The 13,316-nt window shown below is 41.3% G+C and overlaps 1 pseudogene; it reads right to left on the reverse strand.

Annotated features, from left to right (window-relative positions):
- Window positions 1–620: 620 nt before the first annotated feature.
- On the reverse strand, window positions 621–13,086 carry LOC119292444 (annotated as a pseudogene).
- Window positions 13,087–13,316: the final 230 nt, after the last annotated feature.

Here is a 13,316-nt window from a genome sequence, read left to right on the forward strand (position 1 = left end):
TCCTACCGAGTGATTGTTGTATGTCTTGGGAGGCATACATAGGCGAACACTCCGATTTCGCATTTACATGGCTTCAATTGTTGTAATCTTTCATGTCTCCATTTATCTTAGAAAACATACAGTGTACACTAAATTTATCTCTCACTTTCTTCTTCGTTCATTCCAAGACGAATGCAAACTTGCGAAGATGGTGAGGTGGAGGAAACTTGAATCAAACATTTGAGGAATCGTCATGGAAACAATTTATGGCACAACTGATGGAGTGATGGGTATTGTTATACTGTGGATATCTAAGCCTCTTGCATTCCAATATTTCTTCAGGATTTTCTCTTGCATTATTAACACATGTTGTTTTCAAATGCATGGGCACTTATTTTCTTTTCAAAATGGAGGTTAAAACCCCCCCACTTGCATAGGCAAGAAATTGTATTCCTTTCCATGAAGCACAACGAACCAGCGACTGGAGAGCAACTGAGGTGTAGTAACCATTTTATTCCCACGATGTATCAGCAGTCAACTATATAAGAGGGGGCAAAAGCATCCTATCAAAAGTCTGATATTCCTACACAGCAAGGATATACTCTCTCTTCTACAGTAACTTTTAAGGATACTTGAACCTATCACACGGTGTAAGATTGTTGAATGGTGTCGATGTCGAGGCCCTTCAGCTTCACAACTGACTCCACATGCCCCTTGAGAGTGTGGAGCTCCCTGAGCCTGCCATGTACAATCAACAAGCACATAGTTAGATTCATACTCATAGCTTCAAAAACGCTCTAATATTATGAGTAGTTGTCAACAAATATGGAAGATAGGATTCTTTAATTTGCAAGTGCCTGCTGGGTATCTGGTCCTACATACCTTGCAATCTCGGCCCTCCGTTTCGCCTCCTCGGCCATCTGATTGAGCTCGTTGTAGCCCGCCTTCTCAGGGAACAGCTTGGCATCCGGTGGTTGCAGCCCATGGAGCGTCCTCTGTGCATGGGCCCACTTGAGCTCCCTCTCTTCCTTACAAAAGTGCTTCTTCCTTGTAAACGCGACCTATAAAGAAAAAGGACAAATGAACCATCATTTACATGGTGCATCGAATGTAGCGGGTTCTCAATAGCTAAAAAGAGAAGGAAAAATATGGTAGTGCAATTTGAATTACTCTTTGGTCAATGACAAGATCCCATGCTTTGCCGCTCAGAGCGTATCGGATGAAGAACTTGATGATGTCAAGCGGGAAGTAGAAGATGATGTTGTAGAGCCACACAATGCCAGCCCAGCCCCATCCGATGCCTTTGATCAAAGTGAATCCCCAGTCGGCGTATACAGCGATCAGTGTAGCTATCTGCATTTATTGAAGGGGGTGGTGAAACTTGCTCACTGGAACTTGACTTGTATACTTACATGTAAAGCAAATAGGGGGTGAGACCGTGGAAAAAATACCAGCTGCGCGACCAAGAAAGCGAAGACCAGGAGAAAGCCGGGGCGCTCGACGAATGACCAGCTTCGAGACCTTGTAATGAAGATGAGAGCTTGGCTTATGGTGCTGACTTGAAGGTATACAGCAGAGGCAAGCATTTTGAAGTCATCTTGAGCGGTCTTCTCAAGGCTTTTTACATGAAAGACCCTCTAAAAATGTATTGAACAACAAGTGTTAATGCATGTCTGAGGATCAGATCACAAACTAGTATATTGGTCCTAATAGTTGGTAGCTTGGTGAACCACATATCAAGAGGTTAATTCATTATCTGAAATCAATGTTTTAGAAAAAAAGATAGAATTTAGTTCATTTAGGTACTCCTTACAGGTAAAAAGTTAGTCTTGTATGCAGCCAGAAGAAAATGACAGTCTGTTTGATAGTCCTTACAGGGAAAAAGTTAGTCTTTGATACGTCCATTTTGCATCATGCTTTTATATCAATATTTATTGCATTATGGGCTGTTATTACACATTATATCTCAATACTTATGGCTATTCTCTCTTATTTTACAAGGTTTACCATGAAGAGGGGGAATGCCGGCAGCTGGAATTCTGGCTGGAAATGGAGCAAACGTTGGAAACCTATTTTGCACAGCTCCAAAAGTCCTAAAACTCCATGAAACAACTTTTTAGATTTAATAGGAATTTATGAGCGAAAGAAATAGGCCAGGGGGCCCACACCCTGTCCAGGAGACAGGGGGCGCCCCACCTATAGGGCGCGCCCCCCTATCTCCTGGGCCCCCTGGTTGACCTCTGGCGTCCATCTTCTGCTATATCATCACTTTTTCCCTGGAAAAAATCGTGGGCAAGCTTACGGGATGGAACTCCGCCGCCACGAGGCGGAACCTTGGCGGAATCAATTTAGGGCTCTCGCGGAGCTGTTCTGCCGGGGACACTTCCCCCGGGAGGGGGAAATCATCACCAACGTCATCTCCAACGATCCTCTCATCGGGAGGGGGTCAATCTCCATCAACATCTTCACCAGCACCATCTCATCTCAAAACCCTAGTTCATCTCTTGTATCCAATCTTGTATCAAAACCACAAATTGGTACCTGTGGGTTGCTAGTATCCTTGTAGTTGATGCTATTTGGTTTACTTGGTGGAAGATCATATGTTCAGATCCTTTATGCATATTATTACTCCTCTGATTATGAACATGAATATGCTTTGTGAGTAGTTATGTTTGTTCCTGAGGACATGGGTGAAGTCTTGCTATTAGTAGTCATGTGAATTTGGTATTCATTCGATATTTTGATGAGATGTATGTTGTCTTTTCCTGTAGTGGTGTTATGTGAACGTTGACTACGTGACACTTCACCATTATTTGGGCCTAGAGGAAGGCATGGGGAAGTAATAAGTAGATGATGGGTTGCTAGAGTGACAGAAGCTTAAACCCTAGTTTATGCGTTGCTTCGTTAGGGGCTGATATGGATCCATACGCTTAATGATGTGGTTAGGTTTACCTTCATACTTCTTTTTGTATTTGCAGATGTTTGCAATAGGGGTTAATCATAAGTGGGATGCTTGTCGAAGTTAGGGCAGTACCCAAGTACCGGTCCACCCACATATCAAATTATCAAAGTACCGAATGCGAATCATATGAGCGTGATGAAAACTAGCTTGACGATAATTCCCAATGTGTCCTCGGGAGCTCCTTTTTCATTATTAAAATTTGTCCAGGCTTATCCTTTGCTACATAAAGGATTGGGCCACCTTGCTGCACTTTATTTACTTTATTTACTTATTGCTTGTTACTATTTATCTTATCACAAAACTATCTATTACCTACAATTTCAGTGCTTGCAGAGAAAACCTTACTGAAAACCGCTTATCATTTCCTTCTGCTCCTCGTTGGATTCGACACTCTTACTTATCGAAAGGACTACGATAGATCCCCTACACTTGTGGGTCATCAAGACTCTTTTCTGGCGCCGTTGCCGGGGAGTGTAGCGCTTTTCGTGAGTGGAACTTGGTAAGGAAACATTTATATAGTGTGCTGAAATTTTCTGTTACTTGTCACTATGGAAACTAATCCTTTGAGGGGCTTGTTTGGGGTATCTTCACCCCAACCGGAAGAGCAAAGAGTTGCTCCTCAACCTACTGAACTTTATGAAAATATTTACTTTGATATTCCTTCGGGTATGTTAGAGAAACTGCTAGCTAATCCATTTGCAGGAGATGGAACATTGCATCCCAATTTACACCTTATCTTTGTGGATGAAGTTTGTGGATTATTTAAGCTTGCAGGTATTCCCGATGATGTTGTCAAAAGTAAGGTCTTCCCTTTATCTTTGGAGGGAGACGCATTCACATGGTATAGGCTATGTGATGATACGAGATCTTGGAATTATAAGTGATTAAAGTTGGAATTTCACCAGAAGTTCTATCCTATGCATCTTGTTCATCGTGATCGTAATTACATATATAATTTCTAGCCTCGCGAAGGAGAAAGCATAGCTCAAGCTTGGGGGAGGCTTAAGTCAATGTTATATTCATGCCCCAATCATGAGCTCTCTCGGGAAATGATTATTCAGAATTTTTATGCTCGGCTTTCTCTTGATAATCGCAACCTGCTCGATACTTCCTGTGCTGGTTCTTATATGCTGAAGACTATTGATTTCAAATGGGACTTATTGGAAAGAATTAAATGCAACTCTGAAGATTGGGGTTCTGACGATGGTAAGGAGTCAGGTATGACACCTAAGTTTGATTGTGTTAAATCTTTTATGGATACCGATGCTTTTCGTGGATTTAGCACTAAGTATGGACTTGACTCTGAGATAGTAGCTACTTTTTGTGAATCTTTTGCCACACACATTGATCTCCCTAAAGAGAAGTGGTTTAAATATAATCCTCCTCTTGAAGTAAAAGTAGTTGCACCTATTACAGTCGAAGAAAAGACTATTACCTATAGTGATCCTATTGTTCCTACTGCTTATGTTGAAAAACCTCCTTTTCCTGTTAGGATAAAAGATCATACTAAAGCTTCGATTGTTGTTCGTAAGAGTAATACTAGGACTTATACACCTCCTAAGCAAATTAATGTTGAACCTAGTATTGCTATGGTTAAAGATCTCTTGGATGAGGATTTAGATGGGCATGTTATTTCTTTCTTGGGTGAGACTACTAATATTGCTAGACCTGATACTAAGACACGTAGACCTGTCGTAGGCATGCCTGTTATTTCTGTTAAAATAGGAGATCATTGTTATCATGGTTTATGTGATATGGGTGCTAGTGCTAGTGCGATACCTTATGATCTTTATAAAGAAATTATGCACGACATTGCACCCGTTGAATTAGAAGACATTGATGTTATTATTAAGCTTGCTAATAGGGATACCACTAAACCTATTGGGATTGTTAGAGGTGTTGAAGTTTTGTGTGGGAAGGTTAAATACCCTGCTGATTTTCTTGTTCTTGGTTCCCCACAAGATGATTTTTGTCACATTATTTTTGGTAGACCCTTCTTGAATACTGCTAGTGCTAAGATTAATTGTGAAAAGAATATTGTTATTGTTGGCATAGATGGTATGTCTCATGTTTAGTATACAACCTCGTGAAAGGGAACCACCTAGTAAGGATGAGATTATTGGTCTTGCTTACATTGCTATTCCTCCAACTGATCCGTTAGAACAATATTTGCTAGACCATGAAAACGATATGTTTATGAAGGAAAGGGAAGAAATAGACGAAGTGTTCCTTAAACAGGAACCTATGCTAAAACATAACCTTCCCGTTGAAATTCTTGGGGATCCCCCTCCACCCAAGGGTGATCCCATGTTTGAACTCAAATCATTACCTGATAGTCTTAAGTATGCTTATCTTGATGAAAAAGAAATATATCCTGTTATTATTAGTGCTAACCTTTCAGAGAAAAAAGAAGAGAGATTATTGAAAACTCTGAAGAAGCACCAAGCAGCTATTGGATATACTCTGGATGATCTTAAGGGCATTAGTCCCACATTATGTCAACACAAAATTTCAGTGGAGAAAGATGCCAAACCAGTTAGAGATCCTCAAAGACGATTAAATCCCAAGATGAAGGAAGTGGTAAGAAAGGAGATACTAAAGCTCCTTGAGACAGGTATTATTTATCCCGTTGCTGATAGTGAATGGGTAAGCCCTGTCCATTGTGTTCCTAAAAAGGGAGGAATTACCGTTGTTCCTAATGATAAAGATGAATTAATCCCGCAAAGAATTAATACAGGTTGTAGGATGGTAATTGATTTCCGTAAGTTAAATAAAGCTACTAAGAAAGATCATTACCCTTTACCTTTTATTGATCAAATGCTAGAAAGGCTATCCAAACACACACATTTTTGCTTTATAGATGGTTATTCTGGTTTCTCTCAGATACCTGTGTCGGCGAAGGATCAATCTAAAACTACTTTTACTTGCCCTTTTGGTACTTTTGCTTATAGACGTATTCCTCTTGGTTTATGTAATGCACCTGCTACCTTTCAAAGATGCATGATGGCTATATTCTCTGATTTTTATGAAAATATTTGTGAGGTATTCATGGATGACTTCTCCGTCAATGGATCCTCTTTTGATGATTGTTTGAGCAACCTTGATCGAGTTTTGCAGAGATGCGAAGACACTAGTCTCGTCCTGAATTGGGAAAAGTGTCACTTTATGGTTAATGAAGGCATTGTCTTGGGGCACAAGATCTCCGGGAGAGGTATTGAAGTTGATAAAGCCAAAGTTGATGCTATTGAAAAGATGCCATGTCCCAAGGACATAAAAGGTATAAAAAGTTTCCTTGGTCATGCCGGTTTTTATAGGAGGTTCATTAAGGACTTTTCTAAAATCTCTAGGCCTTTGACTAATTTATTGCAAAAAGATATTCCTTTTGTCTTTGATGATGATTGTGTAGAAGCATTTGAAACACTTAAGAAAGCTTTGATCACTGCACCTATTGTTCAGCCACCTGATTGGAATTTACCTTTTGAAATTATGTGCGATGCTAGTGATTATGTTGTAGGTGCTGTTTTAGGGCAAAGAGTCGATAAGAAATTGAATGATATCCAGTATGCTAGTAAGACTCTTGATACTGCCCAGAGAAATTACGCTACTACTGAAAAGGAGTTCTTAGCAGTTGTGTTTGCATGTGATAAGTTTAGACCTTATATTGTTGATTCCAAAGTGACTATTCACACTGATCATGCTGCTATTAAATATCTTATGGAAAAGAAAGATGCTAAGCCTAGACTCATTAGATGGGTTCTCCTGCTCCAAGAATTTGACTTGCATATTATTGACAGAAAGGGAGCTGAGAACCCCGTTGCAGATAACTTGTCTAGGTTAGAAAATGTTCTTGATGACCCACTGCCTATTAATGAGAGTTTTCCTGATGAACAATTAGCGGTCGTCAATGCTTCTCGTACTGCTCCTTGGTATGCTGATTATGCTAATTACATTGTTGCTAAATATATATCGCCTAGCTTCACATACATGCAAAAGAAAAAGTTCTTTTATGATTTAAGACATTACTTCTAGGATGATCCATACCTTTATAAAGAAGGAGTAGATGGTGTTATTAGACATTGTGTGCCTGAGCATGAACAGGAACAGATCCTACGCAAGTGTCACTCTGAATCTTATGGAGGGCACCATGCTGGAGATAGAACTGCACACAAGGTACTACAATCTGGTTTTTATTGGCCTACTCTCTTCAAAGATGCTCGTAAGTTTGTCTTATCCTGTGATGAATGTCAAAGAATAGGTAACATTAGTAGACGTCAAGAAATGCCTATGAATTATTCTCTTGTTATTGAACCGTTTGATGTTTGGGGCTTTGATTATATGGGACCTTTTCCTGCCTCTAATGGTTATACACATATTTTAGTTGTTGTTGATTACGTTACTAAGTGGGTAGAAGCTATTCCAACTAGTAGTGTTGATCATAACACTTCAATTAAAATGCTTAAAGAAGTTATTTTTCCGAGGTTCGAAGTCCCTAGATATCTTATGACTGATGGTGGTTCACATTTTATTCATGGTGCTTTCCATAAGATGCTTGCTAAGTATGATGTCAATCATAGAATAGCATCCCCTAATCATCCGCAGTCTAGTGGTCAAGTAGAATTGAGCAATAGAGAGCTCAAATTAATTCTGCAGAAGACTGTGAATAGATCTAGAAAGAATTGGTCCAAAAAACTTGATGATGCATTATGGGCCTATAGAACTGCATACAAAAATCCTATGGGTATGTCTCCATATAAGATGGTTTATGGAAAAGCGTGTCAGTTACCTCTTGAACTTGAACATAAGGCATATTGGGCTATTAAAGAGCTCAATTATGACTTCAAACTTGCCGGTGAGAAGAGAGTATTTGATATTAGCTCACTTGATGAATGGAGAACCCAAGCATATGAGAATGCCAAGCTTTTCAAAGAAAAAGTCAAACGCTGGCATGATAAGAGGATACAAAAGCGTGAGTTTAACGTAGGAGATTATGTGTTATTATTCAACTCTCGTTTAAGATTTTTTGCAGGAAAACTTCTCTCAAAATGGGAAGGTCCCTACGTTATCGAGGAGGTCTATCGTTCTGGTGCTATAAAAATCAACAACTTCGAAGGCACAAATCCGAGGGTGGTAAACGGTCAAAGAATTAAACATTATATTTCAGGTAATCCTATCAATGTTGAAACTAATATTATTGAAACTGTAACTCCTGAGGAATACATAAGGGACCTTTCCAGAACGCTCCAGACTCCGAAAAGGCATAGGTATGTGGTACGGTAAGTAAACCGACTCCAAAACAACTCTTATGGCAATTTTTATCAGTTTTGGATTATTTAAGAATTTTAGGAAGAAAGAAGTAGTCTGAAAGGAACACGAGGCCCCCACGAGAGTGGAGGGCGCCCCCCTGTAGGGTGCGCCCCCTTGTCTCGTGGGCACCTCGTGTGCCTCCCGGACTCCGTTTTCATGCACGTTACGTATTTTGGTCGGTAAAAATTCATTATATAAACTCCCAAAGGTTTTGACCACCGTATCACGCAAATATCCTCTGTTTTCATTTCGAGCTGTTTCTGTTTCAGATCTAGAGCATCATGGCGTCTCCAAGCACTCCCAAGGACAAGTTTTTTGAGAGGGTTATCAACCCCTATCTCGCGGAGGTGCTGCAACACCCTCAAACCATTGAGATGCGTGAGGTGGTGCTGCACATCCGTGATGTGGAGGGACCAAGGCATACCGGGAGCGTGGAGATAAAGCTCGAAGCCGTGGAACAGGAAGTTTTCAAGTGTCAAGGGATGGTGCAGCGTGGACTCAACGCTAATCAGATGATGATCACGGAGTTCACCAACAACCACATGCTAGACGCTAAAGTCATTGGGGAGACCATCTTCAAGCTTCAAGAGAAAATCGAGCACCTCCAAGCCCAGATCTATGACCTGCAAAACCAGAACTGTGAGTATGAATGTAGATTCAAGCGAATGAGTTTGGCTGCAGATTTAAGGATCCCGGAGACTCGATCATCCTTTTATGATGGAGAGCCTATGCCTTGGAAGACAGACGACAAGCCTATATCATCAACAACTCCTACTTCACCACCTCCGAGGAAATAATCACATGGGTATGGGCACTCCCCTTGGCATCTGCCAAGATTGGGGGAGATGCCCCGGTATCGTATCAACACCACACTCCTATCTTTACTGCTTTATTTAGTTCGATCCTTTTAGTAGTATCTCGATCTAGTAGTTTGAAGTTTTGATATCAAGTAGTTTCGAGTTTTTCTTTGTGATCTCTTTATGTAATCGAGTCCGTGTGCTATCTATAACAAAGATTAGTGCTGAGTCAAGGGCTTTGCTTTGTTGCTATTATCTTGAGAAAGTAGAAAGAATAAAAGAGTTCATATTGACCTTATGGATAGTGATAACTTCACACATAGAAAGTATGAGGCATAAAAATTGTTGAGAGTTGATGAACGTAGCCTTGGTCATTGTTGCAATTAATAGGAAGTGATAAGAAAAGAGGGGTTCACATATAAATATATTATCTTGGACATCTTTTATGATTGTGAAGCACTCATTAAGTATGACATGCTAAAAGAGTTGATGTTGGACAAGGAAGACAATGTAATAGTTTATGTTTTCCGACATCTCAGTTAAAGTATATTGTCATTGACCTTCCAAACATGTTGAGCTTGCCTTTCCCCCTCATGCTAGCCAAATTCCTTGCACCAAGTAGAGATACTACTTGTGCTTCCAAATATCCTTAAACCCAGTTTTGCCATGAGAGTCCACCATACCTACCTATGGATTGAGTAAGATCCTTCAAGTAAGTTGTCATCGGTGCAAGCAATAAAAATTGCTCTCTAAATATGCATGACTTATAAGTGCAGAGAAAATAAACTTTGTACGAACTTGTTGTGGAAGTAATAAAAGCGACAGACTGCATAATAAAGGTCCACATACAAGGGGCAATATAAAGTGACCTTATTTTGCATTAAGATTTTGTGCATCAACCCTAAACGCGCATGACAACCTCTGCTTCCCTCTGCGAAGGGCCTATCTTTTACTTTATGTTTTTACTTTATGCTTGAGTCAAGGTGATCCTCACCTTTCCCTTTTTTCATTTTATCCTTTTGCAAGCTCCTCGTGTTTGAAAGATCATGATACATATATCCAATTGGATGTAAGTTGGCATGGGCTATTATTGTTGACATCACCTAAAGGTGAATACGTTGGGAGGCAACACAATAAGCCCCTATCTTTCTCAGTGTCCGGCTGAAATTCTATAACCACAAGTACTGCATGAGTATTAGTAGTTGTAGGAGACTACAAGATAGTTGAGTATGTGAGCTTGCTGAAAAGCTCTATTATGGACTTTTTCTGATGTTACGATAAATTGCAATTGCTTCAATGACTGAGATTGTAGTTTGTTAGTTCCCAATGAAGTTTTTGAACCATACTTGACATCGTGAATTGCTTATTACTTGAGCATAGGAAATCATATGACAAAATCTATATATGTTGCTGTTATTAGAATGATCATGATGCCCTCATGTCCGTATTTTATTTTTATCGACACCTCTATCTCTAAACATGTGGACATATTTTTTGATTTCGGCTTCCGCTTGAGGACAAGCGAGGTCTAAGCTTGGGGGAGTTGATACGTCCATTTTGCATCATGCTTTTATATCAATATTTATTGCATTATGGGCTATTATTGCACATTATATCTCAATACTTATGGCTATTCTCTCTTATTTTACAAGGTTTACCATGAAGAGGGGGAATGCCGGCAGCTGGAATTCTGGCTGGAAAAGGAGCAAACGTTGGAAACCTATTCTGCACAGCTCCAAAAGTCCTGAAACTCCATGAAACAACTTTTTGGATTTAATAAGAATTTATGAGCGAAAGAAATAGGCCAGGGGGCCCACACCCTATCCAGGAGACAGGGGGGCACCCCCCCCTATAGGGCGCGCCCCCCTATCTCATGGGCTCCCTGGTGGGCCTCCGACGTCCATCTTTTGCTTTATCATCACTTTTACCCTGGAAAAAATTGTGGGCAAGCTTACGGGATGGAACTCCTCCGCCACGAGGCGGAACCTTGGCGGAATCAATCTAGGGCTCTGGTGGAGCTGTTCTGTCGGGGACACTTCCCTTTGGGAGGGGGAAATGATCACCAACGTCATCACCAATGATCCTCTCATCGGGAGGGGGTCAATCTCCATCAACATCTTCACCAGCACCATCTCCTCTCAAAACCCTAGTTCATCTCTTGTATCCAATCTTGTATCAAAACCACAAATTGGTACCTGTGGGTTGCTAGTAGTGTTGATTACTCCTTGTAGTTGATGCTAATTGGTTTACTTGGTGGAAGATCATATGTTCAGATCCTTTATGCATATTATTACTCCTCTGATTATGAACATGAATATGCTTTGTGAGTAGTTACGTTTGTTCCTGAGGACATGGGTGAAGTCTTGCTATTAGTAGTCATGTGAATTTGGTATTCGTTCGATATTTTGATGAGATGTATGTTGTCTTTTCCTCTAGTGGTGTTATGTGAACGTCGACTACATGACACTTCACCATTATTTGGGCCTAAAGGAAGGCATGGGGAAGTAATAAGTAGATGATGGGTTGCTAGAGTGACAGAAGCTTAAACCCTAGTTTATGCGTTGCTTCGTTAGGGGCTGATATGGATCCATACGCTTAATGCTGTGGTTAGGTTTACCTGAATACTTCTTTTTGTATTTGCGGATGCTTGCAATAGGGTTAATCATAAGTGGGATGCTTGTCCAAGTTAGGGCAGTACCCAAGTACCGGTCCACCCACATATCAAATTATCAAAGTACCGAACGCGAATCATATGAGCGTGATGAAAACTAGCTTAACAATAATTCCCAATGTGTCCTCGGGAGCTCCTTTTTCGTTATTAGAATTTGTCCAGGCTTATCCTTTGCTACATAAAGGATTGGGACACCTTGCTGCACTTTATTTACTTTATTTACTTATTGTTCATTACTATTTACCTTATCACAAAACTATCTATTACCTACAATTTTAGTGCTTGCAGAGAAAACCTTACTGAAAACCGTTTATCATTTCCTTCTGCTCCTCGTTGCGTTCGACACTCTTACTTATCGAAAGGACTACGATAGATCCCCTACACTTGTGGGTCATCAGTCTTGCATGCTCACCTTCGTCGGGTCTGCGCTGATCGACGCCTTCTCCATGTGCGGGGCTGTCGGTGACGCATGGCGCCTGTTTGATGGCATCGTGGGTAAGGACGCCGTTCGCTGGACATAAAAGACACTCTTCCTTCAGCCGAATCATGTACCAGGTACACTTTGTGAACTCAAATGATGAATTGATCTCTCAGTGACATTTGTGTTCATCAATTCTACTTTAATGTGCTAGGTTGGCATCAATCAGCAGGGTAATTTGCAAAACCAAAAAAATGCTTACTTGATTGGACTTAGCAAAGGTAAACATGCAATAGATCCAACGGTTTTTTCATGAACATATCTCATTGTGATGTATACGCATCTTCTCCAGAATCTGTTCCTTTAGAGAAAATGCAAAAGGCTTCCGTCTCGATGTATTGAAAAGGTAGAAAGGATAGTAAAGCGCAGGAGGGCAACATAAACGCACAGTAGAAAAAGAGAGAGGGAGAAAGATTAGTGCGCATCCCAATCAACTAGGATTAGAACACGTAACTGCAGAGCACCTGCACGAGCCGAATGGCGTGCCTCATTCCTGATTAAATCTGACAGCCCTCTCCAGAATGTTACATTGATGGATGTTTGAGGGAGAGAAGATCGAACACACTTTGCATTGATCGGGAGAGTTACACTTATACAGGAGGGAGCAGAGGGCGCGAGCCCACGATGGTGATCGTGGCCGGGCCATGCCTCGAACAGGTGATCGTGTGTCCTGACTCTGAAAACTGCACACACGCACACTCTGACGCTCTACTGTACAGGAATACAGGTACAAATACATGAGTTTAACACCCCCTGCAGTCGTGACATCGCAAGGAGCGACGCAAAGACTGGACCGGAAGTCGTGAAACACGTCGGTGTGCAGCCCCTTCGTCATCACGTCGGCAAACTGTTGGCGCGTGGGGACGTGGAGCACGCGGAAGTCACCAATCGCCATGCGCTCTCGGACGAATGGATGTCCAGCTCCACATGCTTGGTACGCTGGTGATGAATGGGGTTGTTGGAATAAGCCACGGCGTGTGTGGTCGGGCTCGTCGGGGCGCGTCGGGTGCGTGCAGGACATGCGGGATACACTGGTGCGGTCGGGCTCGTCGGGTGTATGCGGGACGCGCAGGACGTGCGGGACACAGCGGCATGGCGTGTGTATGTGTGTGTCTGGGCATTGTA

This window comes from Triticum dicoccoides, chromosome 4B (genome assembly GCF_002162155.2).
Source record: "Triticum dicoccoides isolate Atlit2015 ecotype Zavitan chromosome 4B, WEW_v2.0, whole genome shotgun sequence".
In the NCBI taxonomy this organism is placed as follows: domain Eukaryota; kingdom Viridiplantae; phylum Streptophyta; class Magnoliopsida; order Poales; family Poaceae; genus Triticum; species Triticum dicoccoides.